This window comes from Macaca thibetana, chromosome 2, assembly GCF_024542745.1.
Source record: "Macaca thibetana thibetana isolate TM-01 chromosome 2, ASM2454274v1, whole genome shotgun sequence".
In the NCBI taxonomy this organism is placed as follows: domain Eukaryota; kingdom Metazoa; phylum Chordata; class Mammalia; order Primates; family Cercopithecidae; genus Macaca; species Macaca thibetana.
This window is the reverse complement of record NC_065579.1, coordinates 89249665-89266465: the sequence shown is the minus strand read 5'-3', so window position 1 is coordinate 89266465 and position 16801 is coordinate 89249665. Positions and strand designations below refer to the sequence as shown.

The following is a 16801-nucleotide window of genomic DNA, read 5'->3' as shown; positions in this document are numbered from 1 at the left end:
TTATGTATTTATACAGTTAAAAGTCATAAAATTGTCATGTACCAGGTTTTTTAAAAAATGCATTGTGGTAAAAGGAAAATAGAAAATACCAACTTTCCATTACCACATGCGACCTTAACATTCTCATAGCTGCATTAATAAAGTCAATATGTTTGTGTAACAATGTGTAGTTCCTGGATCATAATCTAAGATAGAATTAGAACAGCTGAAACACGGCAACTCTAATTTCATATATGAAACTCATTTTACACACCATAGTACTGGGAATTTAGTCTGAAAAATCCATACAGATGTCAAATTTTAAGAAAACAGATTTCTCCAAAGTTGTGTGAAACCTCAGGCTGCTTGCCACTTCTGTTTTACAAAGTTCTTCCTCTTTGAAAATACATTCTGCTGCTCTTAAATCTAGGATCCCAACATCTTGTTACAGGGTATTAAGTTCTACTTTATTCTCATTCTTTTAATTTCTTTGAACATCAAAACCTCCAATTTAATTATCTGAGAGACTACTACATATTTGCTAACATGAATCTGTAACTATGAACCTAAACCAGAGGAAAAGCAACTGGAAAGAACACGAGGAGAAATCTAAGCACTGCTTAGAAACAATCTCTCGGCACTAGATACATACTCACTTTTATTTTCTAACTGTAAACACTTTCACTCAACATAAGACATTAGAGATCATTTCATGCACACAGGACCTGTTTTAGCAGCACACTTGCTGAAACACCTCACGGCTTTCTTTTCCATTAAAAAAAATAAAACTACTGCTGAGTGCTGAAACTTTCTTTTCAGTAGTTCTAATCTGTAAGATTCACAGCCAGGTAGAAACTTGATTTAATGTTTGATGGAAATTATTCTTACAATCCTTTTGATATTAAAATGTCATAATAGTTTTTTAAAAACTACTTACACCAAGCTGAAGTCTGAACAGACAGCATGGAACTACCAGCAGCCGACAGTTTCCTCATAGACTAAACTAAACTTTGCTCCCTTCCTGGCTGTTTCTGGATCAGGTTCACACTGATACACATTTACAGTGGCCTTGGAAGCTACCACCCAACAGAGCGAGGTGGGAGGGTTTGTAAATCCAACTCTTGTTTGATAACCGCTTATCAGCAACTTCTCAAAGGTCGACTTAAACATGTTTAAAGAGACAAATGTAAGGAAGATTATAGGGAAAGCCTGAAAAATCTTATAATCTCTGATGGCTGGGCTTTGGTTTCCGAGGGGATTTCTTTCCCTTATGTTCCTGGAAAAAAGAAAAAAAGAAAAGGATAGTCCTCTGAGCTTCAAATATCTTGCTTTCCTCTCAAAACTTTCCCAGCCACCCGCGGTGGCTCTCGCCTGTAATCCCAGCACTTTGGGAGGCCAAGTTGGGCGGATCGACTGAGGTCAAGAGTTTGAGACCAGCCTGGCCAACATGGTGAAACCCCATCTCTACTAAAATACAAAAATTAGCTGGGCGTAGTGGCGGGCATCTGTAATCTCAGGTACTTGGGAGGCTGAGGCTCCTTTTTGAAATTCCATTTCAAAAAAAAAAAACAACAACAACTTTCCCCTTCCTCCTCAGAATCTAAACATTGTATAATCATTGCAGAAAAGGGCCAGAAAATTGCTTCTCCACAATAGTTCTTCCCCATCTGCATTCTCCCTGACTCCTTACTAGAGAAAGAAAAAATGCAAAGTTCTTGGTAAATGTAGTACTTTCTGACATTCAAACCACCGGCTGATCTGATGTAAATTGAAAACTTGGATCCCAAATTCTATTCTTTGCAAGATACTGCTTCATCTCCTGCTGCATCCTAAGCTTCTTTCCCTTCTGAGCTACCATCTTTCTTCCTTTTCTTTTCTTTTTTTGAGGCAAAGTCTCACTCTGTTGTCTAGGCTGGAGCACAGTGGTACGATCTCGGCTCACTGCAAACTCCATCTACTAGGTTCAAGTGATTCTCCTACCTCAGCCTCCTGAGTAGCTGGGATTACAGGCATGTGCCAACATGCCCAGCTAATTTTTGTACTTTTAGTAGAGACGGGGTTTCACCATGTTGACCAGGCTGGTCTCAAACTCCCGACCTCAGGTGATCCGCCCACCTTGGCCTCTCAAAGTGCTGGGATTACAGGTGTGAGCCACTGCGCCCGGCCTTGTAATTTCTACTATTAGCCTTTGAAGCAGCAACCATTTATTACATCCTTACTGCACTACTCACTTTATGAACATTATTTTATTCTCTCCCAGGCAATAAATTTGGGGATCATCTTCAATTCTTTTTAGTCTGACTCTGCATCCAATGTGATCCCTTCACTATCCTGGGGATCTTCTGCAACAAGCAATGTGACAGGCAAAATAATGCACCCCTCAAAGATGTCCATGTCCTAATCCCGCGAGCCTGGGACTATGTTACCTTCTGTGGCAAAAGGGACTTTGCAGATGTGATTAATGTTAAGGACTTTGAGATGGGGAGATTATCCAGAGGAGTCCAACCTAATCACATGAATCCTTGAAGAGCAGTGAACCTTTCCCTCCCAGCTGTGCTCAGGAAGATGTGATACGAGGACTTGACCAGCTCTTGCCAGCTTTGAAGATGGAGGAAGCGGGACTTGGAGGACTGCAGGTGGCTTCTAGAAGCTGGGAATGGCAAGGAAACTGATTTTTCCCCAGAGCCTCCAGCCCTGCTGACATCCTGGTTTAGCCTAGTGAGACCCATGTTGGTCTTTTGACCCACAGAACTATAAGATAAACTTGTGCTGTTTTTAAACCACAAAGTTTGTGATAATTTTTTATGGGAGCAATAGAAAAATAATACAGGTACTTTAATTTCAAGTTCCCTTTAAAGTATAATACTCAAGACTGAATAGAATACTCAAATGAAAACTGATACAGAAAAAAACTGTGGAACTATCAAATTCCTTATTCTGGATGCTATACTTTTATAAATGCAAACCAAGATTATTTCAGATTTTTAAAGCATTATACTCTTAACTTACTAGCCTCCTAAGTATTTGCTGCATGAGTTACATTAAACCAAGTGCCTACCTCTACCCTCATTTTTTTTCCTTTCCTGTGTTGGGATCAAACACACACAAGTTTCCCAAGTGTGAATCCTGGTTCTATCCCTTGCTTGCTGAGTGGTTTTAGGTAATTTGCTTAACACCTCTCTGGGTCTCAGCTGCCTCATCTGTAAAACGGGCACAATATTTCACCTACCTTTTAGGTAGGATGAAGTGATGTAGCTCATACGAAGTACTTGGACCTGTGCCTGGAGCATAGTAACTGCTGGGCAAATGTCAGCTGCTACTGTAAGGAGGGGCTTTCTTGTGGGAGCTGAGAAACAGGCTGAGATTTGTATCTGGATCAATAGATAAGCTGTAGAAGAAAGCAGAAGCTCCAAGGCAGGGGTGGCCTGGAGAACAGGAGCCACTCTAGATTCTGCTAAAGTCCTGGGGGTGTGGTGGGGCACTAAAATCCTGGGGGTGTGGTGGGGTTTGAAGCTTTTAAGTACATGTGGAAAGGGCTTCAGTTGATCCTAGTTGGATTTCATGGGTCTGAGAACCCTAATTTCCCCTGGAGTTGCAAAGTGAACACTTGCTACCTGCTAGGCACTGTTCTAACAATGAATCCATCTGACAAGACCCTTATTCTCCTGGGACTGACATTCCAGCAAGAGGGTGGATAATAGACAACCCAGGAAATTTCAGGGGGTGCCAAGTACTGTGATGATAAGAGAACAGGGTGACTGGGGAAAACTCAATATTCAGGACTCACTGAGAAGGAGGGATGTTTGAGCTGAGAGGAACGTGAACTGAGGAGTGAGGGGAAGAAATAGTGTTTCAGGTGAAGGAACCAGGTGTGAAGCAAGTAGAAAGGAACAGTGTTTCAGCCAAAGGAACAGCGAATGTAAAGGTTCAGAGGCAAGAATGACCTTGGCTTGCTCAAGAACCAAGAGGAAGAAGGCCAGTGTGGCCGAAGGAGAGAGACCAAGGACCAAATTTGAGGCCCAAAAAAGTAGTCAGGGATCCTGTAACTGTGGGGAGAGGTTTGGATTTCATACAGTGAGATGCCATGGGAGGGTTTTCAGCAGCCAAAGGACAGAATGTGATTGACAAGGGAACACTTGAACCTGACAGAAAGCTTGTCCTGCCCAAAGCCTCTGCTTCAAGTTCCAGAATCCCCTTCACACCCAGTCTGATCATACCTGGTCCTTCTACCTTCTCAGCTTTTAGCCACCCCTCTACCTCCCAAAACCAAACAGGCAGTTTTGAGGTGACCCTGAGCCAAGGTAGCAGTCTATGAGGAGAGAGCAAGGGATGCAAAGTGACACACGTGATGGCTGCAGTTCCTCTTTGTAGTAGGCTGAATGGTGGCCCCTCAGAAAGAACCCATGTCGAATCCCTGGAATCTATGAATGTGACTGTATTTGGAAAAGGAGGCTTTGCAGATGTGATTAAGGATCTCAAAATGCGACCATCCTGGATTATCTAAGTGGGCTCTAAATCCAATGACTTGTCCTTGTGAGAGGACCCCCTCATTCTTTTCTCAATTAATTTTAGAGATGAAATACAGGGCCCTACATACAACCTTTTTACATTTCAATTTTGGTTTTAGCCCACTTTTCCAAACCATTAAGATCATTTTGAATCATGCCAGCTGTCCTCTGTCATAGTAAGTAACCTTTTCAGCCTAACTACTTCTACTTAATTAACACGATTTCACCCAAATTATTAGTTAATAAACATTGAACAGTCAAGATTGAGAATAGAGTTCTGAAACATGTATTAGAGACGTTTAGTTTGATATTGATCCATAAATCAATATTCTTTGGGTACACATGTTTGATCAGCTACAAAACCACCTATTCTCATACAGCTTATATTTTTGTAGTTCCTCAAACATTTCAGGAGAACAAAATACCTTATAAGTAAAGATATGTCCACAGCATCCCAATCTTGTCAAACTCTAATGGAAATGAAGATGAGTTTGTTTGAGCAGTTTTTTTAATTGTGCTGGCTCTTAGTGATGATCATTTTTTTAAAGAGTTTACAAACTATGAGTTAATTCTTTTTTTCTAGAAGTCTCCTTGAGGTTAAAAGGAAGTTTACACAAATGGAGGAAATGACAGGAATCTCCATCTCAAAACAGGAGATATAAGTGAAGGAGAAAAGTAGGGGAATATTAGAAAAGAAAGCATGGCGGAAGGGACGAGCATGGTGTGCCCCTGGGAGAGGAAAGAAACCAGGCTGGTCATAGTAGGAGTGGTTGTTGAAAAGTACTGGGAAATTGGAGTTGAAACATAGAATGTAAAGTCTAGAAAAAGGGACTAGGATTTAAACTTAAAATATCAGAAAATGGGAGGAATTGAAAGATTTTAAAGCAAGAAAATAAAATAATAAATATGTTTTAATAAACAACCTAATTGAAAAGTGGGCAAAGCATATGAACAGTTCACAGGAGAAATATAAATGGCTCTTAAATATATAAAAAGACACTCAACCTCACTCATTATGAGAGAAATAAAAATGAAAAGTACAATGACATCATCTTAACCTATATTTTCACCTAACAAATTGGCAAAGTTAAAAAAATTTCGCCTAGGCGCGGTGGCTCAAGCCTGTAATCCCAGCACTTTGGGAGGCTGAGACGGTTGGTTCACGAGGTCAGGAGATCGAGACCATCCTGGCTGACATGGTGAAACCCCGTCTGTACTAAAAATACAAAAACAAAATTAGCCGGGCATGGTGGCGGGCGTCTGTAGTCCCAGCTACTTGGGAGGCTGAGGCAGGAGAAAGGCGTAAACCCAGCAGGCGGAGCTTGCAGTGAGCTGAGATCTGGCCACTGCACTCCAGCCTGCGCGACAGAGCGAGACTCTGTCTCAAAAGAAAAAAAAAAAAAAAAAAAAAAAAAAAATTCATAAGACACAAAGTTGATGAGGTTATGGGAAAATAATGGAGGATAAATTGATAGAACCTCTCTGAAGAGCAAATTGGCAATCAAATTATGAACACATACACTTTCACCCAGCAATAACTAAAAACATACTTACACACGTAAACTGACACATGTACATGTGTCAGTTTAACTGCAGCATTGTTTGCAAAAGAAAAAGATGGAAATCAGGAAGGAACTGGTAAATTAAATTATAGTACAGATATCTAATAGGATACTAGAATGTAAAAATTAGGTGACTTTGGCCGGGCACAGTGGCTCATGCCTGGAATCCCAGAACTTTGGGAGGCCGAGGCGGAAGGATCACCTGAGGTCAGGAGTTCGAGACCAGCCTGACCTACGTTGAAAAACCCCGTCTCTACTGAAAATACAAAATTAGTGGGCGTGGAGGTGCATGCCTGTAATCCCAGCTACTCTGGAGGCTGAGGAAGAATTGCTTGAACCCGGGAGGAAGAATTGCTTGAACCCAGGAGGTGGAGGTTGCGGTGAGCCAAGATCAAGCCATTGCACTCCGGCCTAGGCAACAAAAGCAAAACTCTGTCTCAAAAAAAAAAAAAAAAAGGTATGCCAAATGTATTGTGGTACACTGGATCAGATCCTGGAATAGAAAAACTATAGTCATGGAAAAACTGGTGAAAACCAAATAAAGTCTGGCTTTTAGTTAATAGTCATGTACCAATGTTAATTCCTTAATTTTGATAAATGAGTCATAGTTATGTAAGATGTTAACATCAGGAGAAGGTGGGTAAAGGTTCTATAAGAACTTTCTGTACTATCTTAGCAGATTTTCTATACATCTCAAATTATTCCAAAAACCAAAAGTTTATTAAAACAATAGACTTTTTTCCCAATAAACAGACATTTTAAAAATTATTAGAGCAGCTATGGTGAAAACGGCTTGGAGAAAGGAGAAGTTAGAACCAAAAAGGTCAGATGGACAACTGTGGGAGTAATCTTGGCATGAGGTAATGAAGGCCTACATTAGGGTAAAGGCTATGAAATTACAGTGAAAATAATTGATCAAATATAAAATGTATTTCAAAAGAAAAATACTTGCAATATCAAAGAGAGATCAGAACAGTGGCACCAGTGACAAAAGATGGAAATTAGATGAAGGGAATGAGATTCATTTAACTCATTCATTCAACAAATATTTGTTGGTACCTACCATGTAAGGCACTATGCAAGGCGCTGGGGATATGAGAGTGAGTTTATAAAGGCAAAGTGTGAAGGGACTCTAAAATGTCCTAGTTGAATTGTCCAAAAGGCATCTGGATACACACAGTATGAGAGAACAAAACTGAGTTAAGAGAGAAAGATTATACAGAGTGAGGAAGGAGTGGTCAAAACTGAGCTGTGAAATATAAACACAGGGTAATACAGGAGAAGCATGGAAAACAGAGAAGGGATGGACAGAGGGTTTTGAAAAGGAGCAGGATGGTATAATTTCCTGGAAACCAAGACAAAAGAAAGATCTAGGAAAAACGGTTAAATCAAATGCACTGTCTAAGAAACAAAGATATATAAAAGATGACAAGATGATTACAAAAAGAGAGCGAGATCACTGATGGCCAAAGTCACCCAAGAAACTTCTTTCACTTTCAGTAAAGCCTAAACGGAACTCAGATTACAGAAGTCAACATTTTCCTAGAAGAAAGTCCTTCTGATTTGCAGCCCTTTGGAAAATAGAATTCCACTTAACGTGCTCCTCAAACTGGGGTATATGAAGTCGCAGAACAGATCTTTCTGTAGTATCAACTTTATATAGGGGAAAATATATTGAAACAGAAAGAAAAATGCAAATTTGCCATGAGCTTTTAAAGACAAATCCTGACATTTCAAACATAAAATGCCCTTATAGGAAGTCATCTTCCTATTTCTAGGGCTACAAATTGACTTACCATTTCCATAAGGGGATACTTGGGTAGAAATTAAAGAAGCACTTATATAATAGCCAGCTATAGGGAAATGTGTACTTGCTCTTAAAACTCAGTTATGGCCGGGCGTGTTGGCTCACGCCTATAATCCCAGCACTTTGGGAGGCTGAGGCAGGCGGATCACCTGAGATCAAGAGTTCAAGACCAGCCTAGACAATCATGGCCAACATGGTGAAACCTTGTTATACTAAAAATACAAAACTTAGCCGGGCATGGTGGCGCATGCCTGTAATCCCAGCTACTCACGAGGCTGAGGCAGAATTGCTTGAACCCAGGAGGCAGAGGTTACAGTGAGCCGAGATTACGCCACTGCACTCCAGCCTTGGCAACAGAGTGAGACTCTATCTCAAACAAACAAACAAACAAACAAACAACAAAAATCCGGTTACTTGTAACAAAAAAAAAATAAGAATATGGCCACATGTGGCAAATCACAAGAAATACTTTGTATACAAAGGAGAAAAATAATGAAAAAAATCTTGAATGTATCACTCATATTTACCACTATTTTGCTATTGAGTCTCATTTATTATGTATCCTATATGTCTGTAGCTTGAGCTTAGCTACATGTTTAGAGTGAAGTTATAGTACTGATTATATCCAGATGCTTAATCAATGCTATTTGATACTGTTAAATATGCATTGAGCCTCAATCAATACTATACACATACATACATATATATAACACAAGTGCATGGTATGTGCATGTCTGTGTGTGCATATATATAATATATACATGTGTATATATGTGTGTGCATATATATATGCACACATGCACACATATGCACAACTGTCACATACTATAGGTGTTAATTCAAGAATTGGTACACTGCTTCCAATCTTAATTTATATAAAAACAACTGAAACCCTGACTTATGTGTAGTACACAGTATACCAGTAAAATGGAAATGCAGTTTTAATCTGTAATTCTCTGCCAAATAAATTAAAATACAAATTTGGCATTAGATTTTCATAAACCAGGGTAAGCATGAGTTTGAAATCTTTGCTCTCATATTTGCCATCTAATTTTATCCTCAGCCTACAAGCCAGAAGGTAATACTCCCACCAAGCAAAAATTTCTTTTAAATTTGTATATGAGCAAGTCATTTGAATGGTAACTATGGAGGTAATGTCCAGAAGCTTCTTGAAAATGCCATGGGAAACCTATGTCAGGTTGTAATTTTTCTAAAATCAATCATCTAGTCTGATGTCATTTGAATGGAGAAATTAATATTATCATTTATTAACCTAATGTAATTCTGATTGAGATCTCTACTGTTTAAAAGAAAACCAATTTTAAGAGTAGTCAACATAAACACCCGTTTTCTTAAGGTTTGCCTTTCTACACTAAAAGTTACTTACATAGGCCAGGTGTGGTGCCTCATGCCTGTAATCCTTACACTTTGGGAGGCCAAGGTGGGCGGATCCCCTGAGGTCAGGAGTTTGAGACCAGCCTAGCCAATATGGTGAGACATTGTCTCTACTAAAAATACAAAAATTAGCTGGGTGTGGTGGTGGGCACCTGTAATCCCAGCTACTCGAGAGGCTGAGGCAGGAGAATCACTTGAATCCAGGAGGTGGAGTGAGCCGAGATCGCGCCACTCCACTCCAGCCTGGGCAACAGAGCGAGACTCCTTCTCAAAAAAAAAAAGAAAAGAAAAAAAAAGTTTCTTACATAGCAAATAGTTTTCATTACTCCATCTTGTATACGTTATCTGAAAACAGTTCCTGAGGCTAAGAAACAAAAACCCAATGCAATACCCAACCTGGAAGAGAGAATTACAGCCTCATAAGTAATTCATTTCGCTTAAGCTGTGGCTTTCACAATTAATAACAACTACAGGGCATGTTGTCACTTTTTAACATTGTCTACTACCTATAACTCTCTGCTGTCACATTGTCAAAGAATTTTGACATCTGTTTTGAGAAAACAAATCTGAATTGATTTCCTAGGGAATAATCATTTCTTTTCCTACTTAACCTTCTTAATTAGGAGGTTGGTAGAATTCTCAAATCTTTTTGACTTAAATATATTTAGAGAACGTGAATTGATACAAACACTTTAGATGTCAGTTAAATGAAATAATACCACCATGCAATTTGGTATCTAGCCTGGAAGGATTGGAGAAGCATTTACCTATAACCAGCAATTCTACTCCCAGGCACACACACTAGCAGAGCTTCCCAACTGGTGTGCCGAGGCCTAGTATGCAGTGAGTGGGTGACTGGTGTGTCCAGTTATGGAACTCAGCTCTCTAGTTAAGCAGAAGCCCCCAGGCCAGGACATGGCTTTACTTCTTTAACCTAGTGTATTGTACACATATTATCTATCATTTTCTATGTGTGCCGTGACACGAAAAAGGTTAGGAAACATTGATGGAGAAATAATTGCATATATGTGATAGATACAAACACAGGAATATATCTATACATAGGTACAATGTTTATAATAACTAACAACTGAAACATTACAATGTTAATCAATCAATTCGCCTGCTAAGAAATTCTGTAATACTCATACGATGCTATATTATACAGTGAAAACTAATGAGGAATAGCTGTAAGCATTGACATGGATAAATCTAAGGCTAAAATGTAGAGTTATTTTTTTTTTAAATGCATGTCCCAGAAAAAAACATACAATAGGATTTCATTTTTATAAAGTTCAAAAGCATGTAAAACTAATCAATATACTGTTTAGGGATATATAGAAATGTGATAAAACCATTGAGAACAGCAAGAGAATTATTAACACAAAATTTAAAACTCTGGTTACTTCTGAGGGAACAAGAAAAGTACAGAATTAGGAATGAGCCCACAGGAGATTCTAGAAGTAATGGTAATATTGCTTTCTTAAACTGGGCTGTAGGTACACAAATGTTCTCTGTATAGTTATTCCATAAGCCTTACAGATGTTTTATAAATATTTTGTATCTACTCAACATTTAATAAACATTTTTTTAAAAGCTCTATTTTGTCCAAAGTAGATCATGAATGTATCTGCCATCTCTGCAGCAGTGTGAGGTCTGTGGAACAGGAGGGACTGAAAGCATAAATTATATAGAAAGTTTCACAGAAGCCCCTACAGACTCATACACAACTCCAACAAAAAGATGTGAAAGCTACCAACACAATTAAAATTAAAACTAAATTCAGTGTACTATCATTTTATGAGGCACCATATGTGAGAATTTTAACATTAAATGAAATATGAATTTCAAGATTCAGGACTGAATAAACTGCCAGCCTAGGGATGAATAACTGCTCTTGCTATTTTCTAAACAGTCAGCATTTCATTGTGTATCTAGACCTCACAAAAGACATTTACAGAATGACAATACTTTAATTCATCGTGTATATCCAGCAATGTTTGCTTAGTCAAATGACTGTCTGTCAATGTTATTTAAGGGCAGGTCTATAAAGCTTCAAGAGCAAGAACTTGGTATGTTTCAGCTGATATAACTACCAAGGATAACATACCACAGACGTTTTAAGAATTTCTTCCTGTATTTTGTGGGCTACATAATGGGAAGCCATTTTTTTTAAGCAATGGATATTTTGCCAACCCAGAAGAGATATAATAAACGACAAAAGTATAAACTTAACTTCTAAATTAATTAAATTTATTATTTGTGATTTGAAATATTTGACAATCCAGTTTGAACTCTCCCTCTAATATTAAAAAAAAATAAACAAAAATAACCACTTAAAAGCAGATAGGTTAATGGTTACACAAAGGCAATTTTTTTGCTTTGCATTTTTTTTTTTTCTTTAGAGTTTTAAAGGGTGAATGACCTTGCTGGAATTCCCCTGTCAGTTCTGGAGTATCTATTTGGAACTTTCAAATAGAAACTACTTTCATATGTGGCATTAGAATGGTACGCCAAGTAGTGTCTGTCTCAATACCTTGAACTTGAATGTTACACCACAGATGAATCAATAAACTTTACACAAAATGAAAGGCTTCCCTTCCCCACTTAGGTCACTTAAGAAGAGATCAAATTTAAATACATTTGACATTATATAGATGTAGGGTCAATTACACATAGAAAACTTCACATGTTTACCCACTTCAAGAAATTTACCCTTGATATGGCTTCAAGCTATTCAAAGGCCTATTTTCAAGTCTGTCAGACATTTAATATAACATGCTAAAGTTAGAATCTGGGTCCATACGCAATTCCTGTGACCTTAGTATAACTACCTAAAAGTCTAGATAATACAAAGCATTTATCGTTTTTGCTTTATTTTAGAATTTCTAAAATACGTATTTTCACTGACAGAAGTAACTTCAGATTAACTGTGAAAAGACTTCAGGAAACCTGTCCTTTCCAGTATGAGCCAAGTATGAAACTAACCCTAAACCACTGAAGATCATTCCAGTCATAGGCAACAGTAAGGACAATTTAGAGCAGAAACAAAATATTTCTCCGATCTAACCACACCTCTAGTTTCACCCTTGGCACTTCTCTCCCTCGTTTTCAGAAGGTGAAAGAACAATAAAGATTGCCCTGGAATTTTAGCCTAGTCATCTATCTTCCTTCCAAAGCTGTTTTCAGGGCTGAAAAAAATGTAACTCAGATTTCATAATCTGAGTTTCTACAGAACATACTGGTGTTTCAGAAGTTGACATGAAGGGTACACAAGAGTGAATGGAGAAAGAGTGGAGTATCGGGGAAGTCCAGCAAAGGAAGCACTGCTTTTTAATATTTTTCCTAGACTATTTCAATACACTATTTTATAACAATGGCTGGAATATTTTCAGTATTACAAGTCTTTTAACAGGAATTTTTAAACTATTAACATGACATCACAATAATTATAGTTTCAAGTTAAAGACCCAGTCATCGTCCTTCCTGTCCAAGCTCACAATGTTTCTGTCCCTACTGTCTCCAATTTAGGATGGGATACTAATGCCACATATAACCTCAATCTTGATTTTTATAATAAAACTGGAAAAATTGCTGTGGTTGGAGATGGGAGAGAGAAAAGACTAGATAATCAAACTGCTTTTTCCCAAGGACATCTCTCTTCCATTTCTACCTCCCTACTCCCATCTAGTCAGCAAAACAAAAAAACTGTTTTTTTCTTTTTTGAGACAGGTCTGTCACCCAGGCTGGAGTGCAATGGTGTGATCTTGGCTCACTCCAACCTCCACCTGCCAGGCTTAAGTGAACCTCCTGCCTCAGCCTCCCAAGTAGCTGGGACTACCCAGCTAATTTTTGTATTTTTTGTAGAGACTGGGTTTCACCATGTTGACCAGGCTGGTCTTGAACTCCTGGGCTCAAGTGATTTGCGCACTTCGGCCTTCCAAGGTGTTGGAATTAATGGCGTGAGCCACCCCACCCAGCCATAAAAAAAAACTTTTGATGATGCTAGTTTGGATATTAATAAAATATTTAACATAAAGAATTTGTAATTATTTCCTAACCTTTACTTTCCCTAACACTTTCTTTAAAAGTTATTGCAATATACAGAGATGTCTGAAAGGATATTAATAAAAATGCTGGCATCCCAGGAGGTGGGGAGTGGAATTTCAAGAACATCTCTTCTTTTATTTTTTACATATTTTAGCTCAAATATATTTGTAACCAAAAAATCCCAATAAAATAACTTTTTTTTCAATGCAAAGGTTTTTATGTGAAGTTATCTATCAAACAGTAAACTCTCAAATGCAAAATCAAGAAGCACGCTGGCCTCTAAGATATAATTTCATTTTTATAAGTAAGCAAAAATATATTTATGGCCTTTTTGTTCAGGGCTTTCTCTAATTGATCTTCTATATCCTAATGACTCACAAATTAATATCTTCTATTCAGAACTTCTCTCTCTCTCACTTTTCTGTGGTTAGTTTTGATGTATCTTAACCAAAAATATTAATATAATAATAGCAATATATATTAATCCACACACTGTTCTGAGCACTTGATAATTTAATCCTCACAACCCTGTGAGATACTTCTAATTAAAAGATACACTGTTATCCTCATTTTACAGATTAGGCCCCTGGAAGTAAAGGTGGTTAATATCCCATTTGCAATAGGGTACACTAACAAAATTTGTTAAGTGTTATAGTGAAACAATTTGATTGTTTTGGATTTCTTTGGAAGGCATTCCCAAAGGAATGATACTTGGAGGAAAGGGCTATTTGATTTTGTTATTTTCATTATGTATTTCCATATTTTTTCCCATGATTTTTCTAATGCAGTGGTTCTCAATTAATGGTCTCTGGACCAGCAGTATCAGTATTACCTGGAAGCTCCTTAGAAATGCAGATTCTAAGATCCCAACCAGACCTACTGAATCAGAAACTCTAGGGTAGAACCCAGCAATCTGTTTTTGTTAAGACGTACACACACACATTCTCCCCTCTTTTTGCTAAGTTACTCCTCTGGGTGGTTCTGATGCATACTAAAGTTTAAGGACCATTGTTCTATGTGTAATATATTTATAGAATTTTTTTTCTTTTTTGAGATGGAGTCTTGCTCTGTCATCAGGCTGGAGTGCAGTGGCGTGATCTTGGCTCACTGCAACCTCCACCTCCCAGATTCAAGTGATTCTCTTGCCTCTGCCTCACGATTAGCTGGGATTACAAGTGCATGCCACCACACCTGGCTAATTTTTTTGTATTTTTAGTAGATACTGGGTTTCACCATGTTGGCTAGGCTGGTCTCGAACTCCTGACCTTGTGATGCGCCCAACTCAGCCTGCCAAAGTCCTGGGATCACAGGCATGAACCAACGTGCCCGGCCAACATGTATCAGTTATTTTTAAAAAATCGTGGCCAGGTGTGGTGGTTCACACTTGTAATCCAAGCGCTATGGGAGGCCGAGGTGGGATGATCTCTTGAGGCCAGGAGTTTGAGACCAGCCTAGGGAAGAAGATGAGACCCCATCTCTACAAAAAATGTTTAAAAATTAGCTGGATGTGGTGGGGTGTACCTGTAGTCCTAGCTACTTGGGAGGCTGAGGCAGGAGGATCACTTAAGGCAGGAGGGTTGCCTGAGCCCTGAAGTTCTAGGTTACAATGAGCTATTAACATGATTGCAGCACTGCACTGTAGCTTGGGTGACAGAGTGGGATCCTGTTTCTTTTTTTTCTTTTCTTTTTTGAGACGTGGAGTCGCTCTTGCCCAGGCTGGAATGCAGTGGTGCGATCTCGACTCACTGCAACCTCCACCTCCTGGGTTCAAGCAATTCTCCCGCCTCAGCCTTCTGAGTAGCTGAGATACAGGCATGCACCATGATGCCCAGCTAATTTTTGTATTTTTAGTAGAGATGGGGTTTTAACATATTGGTCAGGCTGGTCTCAAACTTCTGACCTCAAGTGATCCAACTGCCTCGGCCTCCCAAAGTGCTAGGATTATAGGCATGAGCCGCTGCCCCCAGTCAGAATGAGATCTTGTTTCTATGTAAAACAAATAAATTCTCATTTAGCCACGTATTTCATGTATTGAGGTATAATCAATTTTTTTTAACCACTTTTATTCCATGTCTTACAAGGGAGCATCACTTGCATTTATTCCACATGTATTAAGCACATTAAGCACCTTGTATGTGCCAAAGAATAAGTGCATGAAAAACCAGCCTAGTAAGACAGGCAGAAATGTAGTAATCACGTCAGTTGGTAATACAGCAACAGAAGTGCACGGCGTGCTGAGGAGGGGCAAACTGCAGTAGGTCAAGGACTGAATCTGGATCTCTTAGAAAATCCTACACTCCACTTCTGAGAAACATTGTTTCTTGGCAACACATTCTGCTGCCCAAAACCCAGGGATCCATGCCCAAAACAGAGGCATTGCCAGAGCAGCATTCCCCATCAGATAGGGATTAACAAACTCAGTAAGGTCATTGCTCCTTGGTTAGAGTGCAGAGGCCATGATAGACAAGTAGAGAAGATAGTCAGTCTCTGGGTTACTAAAGAGTCCAAAGAGCTTACCAATTCGAATCTATAATTAACTTCACAATAATTCACCTTTTTTTTTTTTTTTTAACCACTGCTTCATGTTTTTCATGTCTGTATCAGATATTTTCCAAAATCTTTACTTTTCAAACTTGGAAAGGAAACTGTACCTTTCAAAGTTCATATTCTCCTCCCTAATACTTTAATCAATATTCTGAATTTGGTGTTTATCTTTCCAAATAAAAATTGTACTATTGGCCAAGAGCAGTGGCTCATACCTGTAATCCCAGCACTGTGGGAGGCTGAGGCAGGTGGATCACAAGGTCAGGACATTGAGACCATCCTGGTTAACATGGTGAAACTCTGTCTCTACTAAAAACACAAAAAAATTAGCTGGGCGTGGTGGCAGGCGCCTGTAGACCCAGCTCCTCAGGAGGCTGAGGCAGAAGAATCGCTTGAACCCAGGAGGCAGAGGATGCACTGAGCTGAGATCACGCCACTGCACTCCCACCTGGATGAAAGAGTGAGATTCTATCTCAAAAAAAAAATAAAATAAATAAATAAATAAATAAATAAATAAATAAATTGTACTAATGTTCATTTTTGTGAAAACATTAAATGCTTCTGAAATTTGTTTTACTCAACATTTTACTTTTTTTTTTTTTTTGAGATGGAGTCTTGCTCTGTCTCTCAGGCTGGAGTGCAAAGGTGTGATCTTGGCTCACTGCAACCTCCACCTCCTGGGTTCAAGTGATTCTCCTGCCTCAGCCTCCTGAGAGCTGAAACTACAGGAATACACCACCACGCCTGGCTAATTTTTGTATTTTTAGTAGAGGCAGGGTTTCACCATGTTGTCCAGGCTGGTCTTGAACTTCTGAACTCAGATGACCTGCCTGCCTTAGCTATTTTTCTAATTTTCTATTTCTGTATTATTTTTATTATGAAATTCGGAAAGTATGTCCATATGTACCATTAGAGTTTTATATTCATCTAACATACTTTTAAATTTACTGTTTCTC

General features: G+C 38.8%; 1 protein-coding gene across 6 annotated transcripts in view; it reads right to left on the bottom strand.

Moving 5' to 3' along the window:
* MAP3K13 (mitogen-activated protein kinase kinase kinase 13) overlaps positions 1-16801 on the bottom strand; it is a 195118-nt gene that overhangs the window by 151282 nt on the left and 27035 nt on the right. For 4 of the 6 annotated variants that reach the window (XM_050780237.1, XM_050780236.1, XM_050780235.1 and 1 more), the window contains exon 1: positions 917-1423. The exons of the other annotated variants lie outside the window; for them this stretch is intronic. The gene's annotated coding sequence lies outside the window, so the exon portion shown is untranslated. Of the gene's footprint in view, positions 1-916; positions 1424-16801 lie in introns of those variants that run through there. 6 annotated transcript variants of the gene reach the window in all.